The sequence below is a fragment of the Malaya genurostris genome, chromosome 2 (assembly GCF_030247185.1).
Source record: "Malaya genurostris strain Urasoe2022 chromosome 2, Malgen_1.1, whole genome shotgun sequence".
NCBI classification, from domain to species: Eukaryota; Metazoa; Arthropoda; class Insecta; order Diptera; family Culicidae; genus Malaya; species Malaya genurostris.
In genome coordinates, this window is record NC_080571.1 from 89,510,861 (window position 1) to 89,525,033 (window position 14,173).

At 36.3% G+C, this 14,173-nt stretch overlaps 1 protein-coding gene across 6 annotated transcripts in view; it reads left to right on the forward strand.

Moving 5' to 3' along the window:
- LOC131432014 (extracellular serine/threonine protein CG31145) overlaps window positions 1-14,173 on the forward strand; it is a 224,093-nt gene that overhangs the window by 89,903 nt on the left and 120,017 nt on the right. The window contains exon 1 of one of the 6 annotated variants that reach the window (XM_058598034.1): window positions 1,752-2,053. The exons of the other annotated variants lie outside the window; for them this stretch is intronic. The gene's annotated coding sequence lies outside the window, so the exon portion shown is untranslated. Of the gene's footprint in view, window positions 1-1,751; window positions 2,054-14,173 lie in introns of those variants that run through there. 6 annotated transcript variants of the gene reach the window in all.

The following is a 14,173-nucleotide window of genomic DNA, read 5'->3' on the forward strand; positions in this document are numbered from 1 at the left end:
TGAAATTTTTTTGGACCCGAATCTATTTTCTTTCTATTATGAATTTTATTATTTTATGAAACATAAAACCAGGATAGAATTACTCAACCGGAACCAGCCAACAATCTCGAGCCAAAAAAAAACAACAACTATCCACCAAAATTGTCAACCAGTACAATAGCTCCTACAGCGATGTTGATTGTTTGTTCTGGTCGGATATTCACTTTCGGTTCACTTTGGCCCGACTCGGCAGAACCTAGTTTGGTGCGAAGGAAAATGTTTGCGAACTCTGTCCAAACACGGATGGTGTGATTACTTACCTCTGCGTACGCGAAGCTGTATTAAGATAGCTTAATATCTTGCTTTTTAGTTTACCTACTTCCAACGTGGCGTTTTCGTCTTGAGCTCAACAACACAGACTCTTTTTACTTTTTGTTCTCGTTAATGCTGTTTGCTAGACCAAGCAAACTCTACCGGTTCGGGGTGGATTCTGCTCTGCTTGTCTTGGGAAGCTTTTGGTAGAGTTTGCTACAAGTTGGTCGTCGTCGTGAATTCATATTCATCTTAGTTTAACTTACATATTAATAGCCAAACAGTGCCAGAATTGTTTTGATGAAATAAAATAGTTGAGCTGTCAAAAAGTTTTTCAGAAAAAAAATCATCAGCCAAAAAATTATCAGCACTACTAACAGTTCGGCTGAAAAGTTCGTATCGTTTAATAGAAACACACATTTTTTTACCAAAATCCGTTTTTATTATTCAACATAATTGCCATCAGAGGCGAAACTGCGATTATAGCGATCTTCCAACTTTTCGATACCATTTTTGTAGTACGATTTGTCCTTTGCCTCAAAATAGGCCTCAGTTTCAGCGATTACCTCTTCATTGCTTCTAAATTTTTTACCAGCGAGCATTCTCTTGAGGTCTGCGAACAGGAAAAAGTCACTGGGGGCCAAATCTGGAGAATACGGTAGATGAGGGAGCAATTCGAAGCCCAATTCGTTCAATTTCAGCATGGTTTTCATCGACTTGTGACATTGTGATTGTGAGCTCACGCGGCACCCATTTTGCACAAAGCTTTCTCATATCCAAATATTCGTGAATAATATGTCCAACACGTTCCTTTGATATCTTTAGGGTGTCAGCTATCTCGATCAACTTCGCTTTACGGTCATTAAAAATCATTTTGTGGATTTTTTTCACGTTTTCATCGGTAACAGCCTCTTTTGGACGTCCACTGCGTTCATCGTCTTCGGTGCTCATATGACCAGTACGAAATTTTGCAAACTACTTACGAATTGTTGCACACACTCATCAAGCCATTTTTTGGTATCGGCGGCACTTTTTTTCATCAAAAAGTAGTGTTTCATCAACACACGAAATTCCTTTTTTCCATTTTTTTCACAATAACAAAAGTAGCTTCACTCAAAATGCAATATCTCACAAACTAATAATCAGACAGCTGTCAAATTTATACACGTATCTTTTGAAGGTTGGTACTAACTGAAAATGGTATGGATTTAATTATAGTGGCGCCCTCTCATAGAAACGATACGAACTTTTCAGCCGATCTGTTATATTTAGATTTGGGTATCGAAATTTGGAGTTTAGAAACATATCGCATCACTCTTTCGGTGAACTTCTGATGCCACTTTTTTCCACCAGCTCTTCATCTTTGAAGCATTCTCAGACAGTTTTTCTACCATTCGAATCAGTTCGTTAAATACAAAGTTGTTGAATCTCATCTGGATCCGACTCCAAGTTCCTGATAAGCTTGGTGATATGAACCAAAAAATTAAAAAATGTCACAAACATTTCTCAAAGTGTACTGAATTAATTTTCCCAAGTTTAAATATAGATGAAAGATATTAAGATAAAATGTAGTCTCAAAAATGCGCGCGAAATTTCAACCGCTGGAGATGAACGAATCGTCGCACAAAGTATAACAAGCAAAACCGACACATTTGATAGGTATAACCCACCGAGCATTTCTCACACCATCACAATACGAAGCAACAACGCGCTAGAAATACATAAAACGCTGCAAAGCTTATGTAAACTTCTTCAAATTTCGGTTAGTTTGACAAAAGTTTTAAAATTTTTAGTAGAATTTTCAGATCCTTCGTGAATTTTCGTAGAACGGAACAATAACTGTTTATACCCAGGGAGCACATGTAACTTGTTCATAAAAAATAAAAACAAAACAGATGCTGCATAAGGGTCGCATGACAAACACGACGAAACAAGTCGTATTATGATGGTGACAATGGAGTCAGAATAATGTTACGAATTGACATCTCATCATACTAAGTTACAATAAGTTCCAACATAACTTTTCGGAAATCTAACTCTCACAAGATGCTCGCATTGACTGTTTTTAGTCGCCAACTGGTCACCGTAACAAAATGCGAGTTAAGTAATGCTTTCATATCGGTTACCGTATTCGTTGTGATGCAATAAAGAAATACAATTACAGTGTCGGTTGAAAGCTTCCGTACACTATACCGGAAAATATCATTAAATCAATAAGTAGAATAAGTAAAAAATTCCTTCAGTTTAAAAAATTGGCAGAAGTTATATCTGCGCTTAGACGCAAATTTTTTACCGGTACAACTTGTTTAGTTTTAGGAAGTACATTCGCACTACCAAGGAGAATATTTCTACACTTTGTCACGGCAGTGTATGCATGGAAAAACGTATGCCAATGGCTACCATTATGACCAGAGAATGAAATAATCATTAAATTTAAAAAAGAGTGTAATTTTAAATTATTGCGATTGATCAGCTGATTTAACTTTGGTATATGAAAAACTAATATTAATCACCAAAAAGTTCTAACTGAACACATTTAGACTTTTAGCTGTAAACTCCATATGACGGGAATAAACTTCTTGGCTTCTCCAATATATATTTCCGCTCAGTCATTGCAAAAACTGAACTTAGTCATGGCGGCTTTACGTCAAACTAAAAATTAATAAATCGTTAAAAACAATTGCGGTTTGATTTTCCGTAACAATCTGCTTCTGGTAGGAAAGGGCAGACAATCAATACAACCTTCATAGGGGTCTGTCGCTGACGATGTCCAGCCAGCGACTGGCACCATTAAAGAAGGTGACAAGCGATTATAAATACACTCTCCTACTCAATGCTTGATCGGAGAAATAGGTATAAAGCGAGCGGACTAGTGTTTGATGGACAGAGAAGATGTTTGGATGTAAGGTATCGGTCGGGTGACGGCCAGGATGTATACCATGTTCGATGTACGTTGCTACTATGTCTGTTTTGAGTTTTAGAGTGGCTAAAACAAGATCAGAGTGGCGAAATGGTAGCGCGTATGCACGGAATGCATAAGAACGCAGGTTATTTCCGCTCAGTCATTGCAAAAACTGAAAAATATGAATATTATTTTGTATGTCGATGCTCTGAAACCCAAAATATCGAAGTCGCGCACGTTTTCCATATGTATAATGATCAACTTTACCATAAATAACGAATAGCACTTAGATTTTGAGTAGATATAGTGAGTTTAAAGAATATTGAATTCTATATTTTAGCACTCATTATCGGATGCAAATTTTTGGTCGTAAATGTTGAATAGGAAAGACATCAACAAATTGTAACTTGACACAAACTTAAATTTTCTGTTTCATTGTGACTGATGTGTGCGCTGAATCAAATCAAATATTCTTTACTGAGAAGTTGTTTGGCAACCCTTCGTAAGTCGCACAATCTCCGCCTCTTACGCTTTTCACGTTACGTAGCAGTTATAATGCACGTTGCAAAGTCCTCAACTTGTTCCATGAATTTGTGTCATATAAGTTACTGTCATTGAAGTGTAATAACGTGTACTACTTGGACACATTTCAAAATCCACTTACGGCTCGGCAAAGTGAAATTTCCAAATTCTATGAATACTTAGTTGTGGTAAATTTAATTGGTATTTCGAAAATAAGTGTAGGTTTCGAATAATTGATCAAAAACGCAACGCGCGCATTCTGTTACATTTCACCTTAAAGGCTCATGTAAAGCTCCTGAGTTTTATCGGGATCCGTTCCCTGGGTCCGGAGTTACAGAACGATATGCGTCAAAAAATTAAAAAAAACTTTTTCTAATCCACCTAGTGGTGTAATGATGCCTTTCTCCTAATAATTATGTTCTGACAAGATTTTTTTTTCAAACTTGATCAAAAATTTTTTTTATTTATTTATTTATTGTTTTGTCCATCGGATATAAAAATCTAAATGGACGAGGATGGAAAAAAGCCCATTTGAGTAGCCGAACAAATGGGCGCAAAAACCATCATCTTTTGAAAAAAATATGAATAACAATAATTACAATACGAGAATAAAAATAATCACAAATTAACATAGATATGACAAATAACATCAAAACAAAGATAGTAAGCTACAAGATGATTCTCCAAACTCGAAATGACTTCAAAAACTTTCTTTGATAATAACTACCATCACCTTTTCGATTTGTAAACAGTTAAGTCAAGTTAATATAGATTTAAATGTGGCAACGCTGCACGCTATACAAAATCAAACAAAGCACACTGTGTGCTAGGCGGGTGCCTTTTCTTCTCGTTCCGTACCGATTTTGCATCATTTTGTATGACAGTTTGAAAGTTTTGATACTTATTGCCTTATAATTTCGGAACCGGAAGTCGGATCTGGATGAAATTGCAAAGTATCTTTTAAAATAATGAGAGCTTTAATTTGAATCATGATTTGTGAAAATCGGTTTAACCGTTGCTGAGAAATAGAAGTGAGTTCCGGTTTTGGAATTTTTCCTCATTATTGCCGGTGCGTTTGGAAGCAGAAACCGGCCACCAGAGCTAATAAAAGTCATTTTCATTGACTGAAAAATAAACGAAAATGACAAGAAATTTTTGTCACTCTCAGTTTCGCTTGCAAACTATGAGAACGAAATCTATGTCCAGTCAATGACATAAACGGGACAGTAGTTTCAAAATTGTGTTTTTTCTTTCATTTGCCCTTTCAGTCATTTGCAGTTTTCAGTGAAAATCCTATAGTATTCAGTGTCGATATTCAACCAAAGCTGTGAGAATTGAAAACGTCAGAAAAAGGTTTCACAATAAGTTTTAACTGTTGGTGCTCGAATTTGTAGTAGTTTTGGTTTCCAAAGAAGTTCTGTGATGTAATTACTTCGATTTGCCATATTTTAGTCAATTTTTATAGCCAAGCGTCACATATTTTCAATACACCGATGCAAGAATGAAAATTTCTATTCTGCTGTTGCTACCTGAAGACGTTAGTTTGGTTTCGTCTTGTCATAGAGGAAAGAGTGACGTTGGCAATTATGCTCTCTCATTTTTTCGATGAGAAACTAAAATACTTCGTCTCTCTTCGTTTGTTCTGGTGTCGGTCATTTGCGAATGAGACAGTAAAACATTGAAAATGAGACTGCTGAAATGGTTTCTTTCATTGAGAATGTGTGAAAATTTTAAGCTCTGCCGGCCACTAGTAGTCCCAAAGCAGATTTATATATCCACCTACTAACAAGGTCTGCCAAACAGATGAATTTACCAGTAAATTTTACAAAAATGTGCACCTTGTTTCGCCATCGCTTGTGAAAAAACACACTAAAAATTGAAAATATTTACTAATCGCACTGTAATTCCGGAACCGGAAATCGGATCTGGATCATCTTCTTGGGGACTTCAAGAGTTTTCGGTTCAAGAGTCGGTTTTCACAGTGATTGTATAGCCTTTCTATATGAGAAAGGCAAAAGGTTACTCACTTTTTCGTAAGATGGCTGATCCGTTTTACGCCACCTTTCATTTGAATGGTCTTAGGATGCCATCTAAAATTTCTTAATTTTTATTCAGATTAAACCTCCGCTTTCGGATACACAGGGTTATTAGTGCGAATATTCCAATTTTAAGAGTGTTTTTGCTTTTCTCATATAGAAAGATTATGCAATCACTGTGGAAACCAACTTTTCAACCGAGTCCCGGTGGGCTGAATCATGCCATTTATCATTTGGTTCAGTTCGACGGACTAAGCAAATTTATGTGTGTATAACAAATATTGTCACTAAATTTTCTAGGAGAAGGTTTAACCGATTTTCGTAAACTATGTAATAAGTGAAGGTCCTCTGGTCCCATACAAAGCTTATGCATTTCATTTCTATACGACTTCCGGTTCCGGAATAACAGGGTGATATGAACCAGAAAGTAAAAATAATGTCACTCAGTTTTACGATTTTTACAAATTTAGATTCAAATAAAAGGTTTTATAGTCCTAGACAAAATTCTTGAATTTCATTAAGTTTCGACTTCGACTTGAGATGATGATTTGCACAAAAAAATTGAACTTTTTTCGAAGATTACTCCACCGGTTGTTACCATTTTAGATTCTGGTAAGAAGTCTTCAGATATCATAAGAATATCCCGATTTAGATCCAACTTTCGGTCCCTGAGATACGATGTTTGGATGGATGATAGATGTTTTTCATAAGTAACCGTGTGATGAGTACCGGATATAGTAATCAAAATCTTGAAATTGGAACGAACACCGAATTACAGGGTGGTGAGTTTCTAAAATCTCAATCCGCCATGACTAAAAACTCGATGAGCTGGGCTCAATACTATTCCAAAATTGTTGCCCCTGATAGTTGAAAATCATACGAACCCATTTTGGCTATGCTGGTCTCTGGACTCCACTTCCAAAAGTATCGGAAATAATTATCAAACAATCAAACTAGAACTCACTATGAGATCTTGTAGAATGCATAACCAATTTTCACAAACGTGGATTTAAAGGAACGGTCTTATGGTTATTATCAAAGCTCCTGAACTCTTGAGCTCCGGCTCCGAAATTGTAGAGTAATGAGTCATTGAAATTTTTATCCGTTAATTGAAACGAAGCTGCTTAAAACATAATTCTTTAATATTAAACTTGAAGTATTAATCAATTTTCGAACTATTTTTCCTACGATATTGCTTCTTAGAGCCGTCCCAAAGAGATTGTATTCGATTTTAGTACAATTCGTTTTTGTCGAAAGTCGAGTAATCGGCAAAATAACATGACGACTCTACTAATGAGATGACTATTGGTACAATAGCATTGTACACCGTCCGATTTGACAGTTTGCGCATCCCCGGATTTTGCTTGTATTGGAATTGTATTTTACGGTTATTCTCTGATCCAAAAATACTGGTTTTTAAACAATTCTAATTGTCCTCAATTGTCTTCCGGATCTTCTATCGGCTTCCATCTGTCACAGCGAAATTAATCCTAATGAATCATTACGAGAATTTAACTACTGAAAGAAAAGAGTTTTCCAAATAATTTGTTCAAGCACCACCACGAACCATATCCCGGAGCATTGGAAAAATATACGCAGTGAGTTCAATTATTGGGTGAATCGAGCTTAATTCCATTGACAATTTCTTCTAAAACTGCCAAAACTTTTTTCATATGAAACTCATTACTTCATATAATCTAATGACTGTTGTATCACCTTAGTCGGTGTGCCCAGCAAAATAGATATTTACAAAATTTGCTATCAATATACGCTCGCGATGATGACAGACATGGGAATGAAATACAAACAATGTACGATTAATCACTCGTGGCAAGAGAAGTGTACATTATGGGAAAATCTATCATTTGTTGATTGATTTAGCAGTAAGATACAGGTATACTATATCGATTCAGTATTATTCATGCTGTGAAAGTAATATATCAAAATAACCAGTTCGTTAGACGTAAATTGACGAGCTACGTAAGAGTATCATGAACACTTCAACTATTCGGTAAAGTTAGAATTTATAACAGCGTGAAAATTCGAATACGTCGGGATCTCCATATGGCATTATTAGATTTTTTTCCGGATCCGAGGAATGATAAAAGTTTAGAACCGGTATATGAGTGACGACTCAAAAAATGGTACAAAATCTTCGAAATCGGTTAAACTAACACACCCTAGTCAAATCGGTTCATCATCGCTTCTCGATTCTCGAAGCACCGTCAGTCAGATATGGCTAGAACAATGCTACGGGCTTAGATTCTAATGAGAAATTTCATTAAGCTATCGATCGCAATTAAGTTTATTCGAATTCGATCTTCGTAAGTAGTCCTGAAACTATTCTAATTATCTAAGAAAATAACTTCGATTCAACATATAAGAGAATAACATCGATTCAACATTTTTATTAATGGTGATTGCAAAAGTTTTCAATTTTTATTCAGGCCAATTTGCGTATAGCTTTACGTGGCCGATTTACCCATGCTTTTTGTTACATAAAATTATTTTTTAATTGTTGGATCTCGTTGTCACCCTTCTTCTAGGGGGAGAGGAGCTTCCATTTCCTTCTAGCGAAGATTGGAGGTCATTTTGTCCGTGGCCCATATCGTCCATTGTTGTATCGTTGGAGTTGTGAGTGGTTTCCGTTTCCTTGTTTTCATTGTTGATCGCAATCTTGGGTTCATTTGCAGTTGCTGTAGATGCGCTTTGTACATTGTTTGCAGTTGATAGTTGGTTAGATGGTGAAGGTGTTTTTGAAACAGGAGCACTGCATTCACTAGTTTCCGTTGTTGAGCGGTTGTCCTTGTTTTTGTTTGTTTTGTTTGTTTTCGCAATTTCAGTGCAAGGTTTGCCGTAGTGTGCAGGTTGTTCACAAAACTGACATGTAACCAGTTGATTTTCATACGTAATCAGCGTTTTACACGGATGTATTCCATCTTGACCACAAACGATGTAAGATGGAATTGCTTTACGTAGTTGCATACGTACCACTCGCACGCCATTCCGGATACCCGGGAAAAAAATCCGCCATACTTCCCTTTCGATGGAAAGAACTTCACCGTATTGCGACATACTTTCCCGAACATACCCATCGCAGGTCTGCGGGGGAAGGTCATGGACGCGTACTTCTATGGCATTGTCCACCATGTACACAGGGATTTTATATTTAACATTGTCATGATCAATACTGTGCACCCCGTTATTAACCGAAGCAAATGCAATTGCATCTTTTTCACGTTTGAACATAATGTACACACAGTTAGACGCCTTGTTGAAGTGAATATCACTTACATCATTAACATTCAGTTGCATTCGTTCCTTAAGCAAGATTTCAATTTCGATTGCTGCTGGTCTAACTTCGCAGCGCTCGAAATCAATACAAATTGAATTTGGCCTTGTAGGCCAAGTTTCAGGCTTTGTTAAATCGTATTTGTCTATTTCGTACACTCTATTGTTCACTGCACTGTATTGTCTTTGTTTCTATCGTCTCGACCGTAAGCAATTGTCGACTGTATCGGATGCGAGGCGAGCACGAACTGAAAGTTCAATATTTGTGAAAATGATTACAGAAAACCAAAAAAAAACTCATTAACCAAAAACAACTAAAGCTGTCTGTATGTGTGTGTATGAATGTTACATTTTTTTGCATTCACTTTTCTCGGAGATGGCTGAACCGATTTTCGTGAATTCAGATTCAAATGAAAGGTCTTGTAACCCCATACAAAGTTCCTGAATTCGATTTGAATCCGACTTCCTTTTTCCGGAATTTCAGGGTGAATGCAAAAAAATTAAAATAAGTGCATTATTTTTTCTCAGAAACGACTGAACCGATTCTCGCAAACTTCAATTCAAATGAAAGGTATAATTGTCCCATACAAAGTTCTTGAATTTTAGTTCGATTTTTTTTCAAACTTCCGATTCCGGAATAACAGGGTGACTAGTGAAAAAAATCCTATATCAAATCGCTTCCTCACTTTTCTCAGAGATGGCATGACCGATTTTAACAATTTTAAAGGTCTCATGGTCTCAAAAATATAAAGCTCCTAAATTTCACATAGATCTGACACCCGGTTCCGGAATTATGGGGTAAAATGTGTTAAAAATTTGATACCGTCACTTAAACCGGCGAAACAAAAAACATAAAACAATTTCTAATCTGACGTCGTAACTACTACAATCGGTAGTCATTATCAGTAGACAATCAAACAAATCGAGTTCAGCTATCTTGTTTCCCGGTTTTCGTTTCCGAAATCACCGAAAATAGTGCCTATATATTCCAAAAAGAATCTTACTCACTTTTCTCAACGATGGCTTGACTGAGTAGCACAATCTCAGATTAAAATGAAAGGTTTTATGGGCTGATATTGAGTTCCAAAATATCATCCGAATCGGATTTCCGGTTCAGATATTACAGGGTGAAGTTATTTAAATCGTCACTAAAAGCGGCGAAATAAAAAACGTAAAATAATTCCTAAGCTTGCCTCAAAATTATTCCAATCGGTAGTCCTTGGCAGTAGATTGTAAAACAAATTAATTTCGGCTTTCCTGGTTCCCGGTTTTCGATTAACAACCGGAGATTGTAGTCCTAGACTCAAAAATGAATCCCAGTCACTTTTCTCGAACCCACCCTTCGATTATACCGGTTCTCGGACTCACTTTACCATAACTTTTTTTCCTCAGAGATGGCCTAACCGATCTGAGTATTGATTCACTCTGTGGGTTATACTAGTTTTTGGACAATCCTTATTTTTAAGAATCAAAATTAATTATTTTGAAAAATACCACACCTTTTTATATGAGTTTATATGAAGATGTGAGATATGAGAAAGACAATCATTATTCCACTAGGTGGATTAAAACAGGTTTTTCATCTCTACCAACTAACGAATAGACTCAAACCTCAAAAGAGCTGTTCATCATTCGAAGCGATCCAATGAAGAATCCATTTTTCAACATCTTCATAACTATTGAAGTGCTGCTCAGCAAGTGCGTGAGATATCGATGAAGAACAAATGGTAGTCAGAAAGGGCTAAATCTTGGGAGCATGGCTGGTGGAGCGAAAATTCTCATCTGAGTTCCGGAAAGATGTTTTTAACCGTTTTCGCTCTGTGTGTGCAAAATGACTTTCTCACATCTTTTAACTCTAGATTGTCTAAATAAGTCATTTTGACTGCTTTTCGATTTCAATTAGAAAAACAATATGTACGCAATGGCACAATTGCTAAAAATTTTATGAATTTTATTTGACTGTAAATAATCTAAATATTTTGGAATATTTTGTGCAAATAAATTCCTTAGATATTAGTTATTAGTTATTTTTGACAATTCTCTCTTCCAGTCTTTTTGATTGGTTTTGGACAATATAGGCAATATTTTCACTGGTTTTGGGAAATTTAGTTATATAGAAAATTCTGGGCTTTCTAGTGGCAAAGAATTCTGGTAGTTTATTCAAGCAATGCTGATTTCAATTTCATAATTTGCTGTCGGTAGCGATTAGTATTAACAGAATTACAACAAAAACAGGTATCGATTAGTATTAACAGAAGCTCGTAGCACAAATCCTACCAAATGCATAGCATAGTTTCTTTTCCGAAGCGATTGGGTTTTGCAGTTGATGCCGATAGTGATAGTAACCTAACTCTCACATGCAGTTTTCCTTTCAAAACATTCAATGTTAGATATGCTCTTCGTGAGGAATAGTTGTCTGGTTATTTGGAACGACAACTTGATGAACACATAGTTTGTTATACGGACGGATCTCTGTTGAATGGTCGTGCTGGTGCTGGTGTCTACTGTCGTTAAATGAGGCTAGAGCAGTTTCATTCACTTGATAGATACTGTACTGTGTTCCAAGCAGAAATCTACACGATTTTGTGTGGAATTCAATCGGCACTTCAGCAGAGAATCTGTAACAAACGAATTTATTTTTGTTCCGACAGTCAGGCAGCTTTAAAAGCACTCAGTTCGAATGATTCACGGTCGAACCACGGTGATCGCATGTCGAACTCAAATTGAAGACCTCAGCATTTCAAATGCTGTTTACTTCTTATGGGTACCCGGGCATTCTGATGTTACTAGAAATGAATGGGCTGATGAGTTGGATAGAGCTGGTGCAACGAATGATTTCGTAGGTCCTGAACCTGCTTTACCTAGTTTGATAAAGCACAAGATTTGTTCTTGGGCTGCATCCAAACATGCCAACTACTGGCGCAGCTTACAAACTTGCGCTCATACAAAAGCTTTCTTACCAGATTTGAATGTGAAAATATCAAAATGTCTACTGCCTTTTCCAAGCATCATTCTGATCAGAGCTCTTACTGGACATTGCAAACTCAATTATCACATGGCTACTGCTCCTTGTGCTGAGTACTATTCGTGTGATTTGTGTGAATTGACACTTGCAGATCATTCCGCATCCTTTCGGGATGCACAACGATTTGTTTCTTTATGTTTTGTGCTGTTCTACCTCACCCAATTCACAATTTCTTTCCATGTGCCTTTTATCCTTCCCTTCGCATCAGGAAATTGATGATAAGCTACGGAAAGGCACAACAACAATTCTAAGTAATTTAGCAGCACATTTTATTCGATGTATTTGACACTAACATGCAATTGACAAAACAATAATGAATAACAATATTTTTGAACGTGGTGTTAAGGCAAAAAAAAATTGTTTTAATTCAAATTGTGGTGTAATGAAAGTTATTTACGGTTCTCTATGACGATTTGAGTTTAAAAAAAAAATGTAGTCGGACTTGAATAAAATTCAGCAAATCATTTATGGGACTATCAATGGTTTATTTGTTTACAGATTCTCATGGTCTGCAAACTAGAGAAAATCCAATATAAAGAGGTAGCTTATGAACAAAGTATTCCTGAAATTGACGTTTTCATACTGAGCACCCTATTTCCGGAACCAGGGACTATGAGACCTTTCATTTGAATCTAAGTTTGTGAAAATCGGTTCTGCCATCTCCGAGAAAAGTGAGTGACATTATATTCACATTTTAAATGCGCTATTTCCATATTTTTGGTGCATTTCGGAACTTTGTTTAGTACCATGAGACCTTTAATTTGAATCTAAGTTTGTGAAACTCGGTCCAACCATATCCTACGAAATTAAGTGATATTAATTTCACATTTTTTGTGCATATCATCCTGTAATTCTGGAACCAGAATTCGGATTTAAATGATATTCAGAAACTTTGTATGGGTCCATAAGACCTTTCATTTGAATATAAGTTTGAGAAAATTGGTTAAGCCATCTCTGAGAAAAGTGAGTGACATTATTTTCACATTTTTGGTGCATATTACCCAGTAATTCCAGAACCGGAAGTCAGATATAAATGAAATTCAGGAACTTTGTATGGGACCATGAGTCCTTTCATTTGAATCTAAGTTTGTAAAAATCGGGGTAGCCCTTTCCGAAAAAAGTTGGTGCACTGTTTTTCACAATTTTCATAATTCCGGAAGCGGAAGTCGGATCCAAATAATATTCAGGAATTTTATGTGGGACCACAAGACCTTGAATCTCCGAGAAAAGTTAGTGCAAAAAAAACGTAACATACACACACATACACACACATAGAGAGAGAGAGAGAGAGAGAGAGAGAGAGAGAGAGCTGAGTCGACTGGTATATGACATCTGGGAAGTATGGCGGAGTATTTCCTGTTCAACTCGAGTGATCTCTATGAATCTGAACTTGGTGCAACCATCATATTGTATACAAATTTAACCTATTTTAAAATCTGCGGCGAAACGTGAGATACCGACTTCAAATAGTACAGCGTTTACGTAAAAATGCTGTTCCTTTATAGACAAAATTATAGCCATATACTGAAAAATATACGTGACTCTCACGAGTTTTAACACATCATGTTATCAGAAGAGTGCTTGCAGAAGAAAAAATAAAACTGCGTAATGTGTCCGAAAAAGGCGATCATAACAATTTATTGCTGGATATTGAATAACGAAATTCCATCACTTTCAGGTTGTTTGCAAAACATTTTCTAGTTTGGGTTCGTAAGTTGTAAGAAGAAAGTTACACAACACCAAAACAGTTGAGTGTGCGTGACATCTTGAAGAGGGAAGGAACTGTACAAATTGTGCAAGTTATCGATGCACAAATAAAATTCAAAAGAAACAACGATATCCTATTACTATAAATAAAAAACAATACGAACAGGGCATGATAACAAACGAATCAACATCGGTAATGACGATGTACGGTAGAGTGTAATTTAAGCGCTGCTTCCAAAGCAAAAGTTAGTTTTGACTTGAATCAGGTAGATTTTCTGCGTAAATTCGTCGGTGGAATGTAGTAAACATTCATATTTCCCACGACACAAATGCAGTTTGAATGTTTTTAAAATGCTTCTAAAATACAGAATCCTTCTAGCAACATTCAAGGCATATATT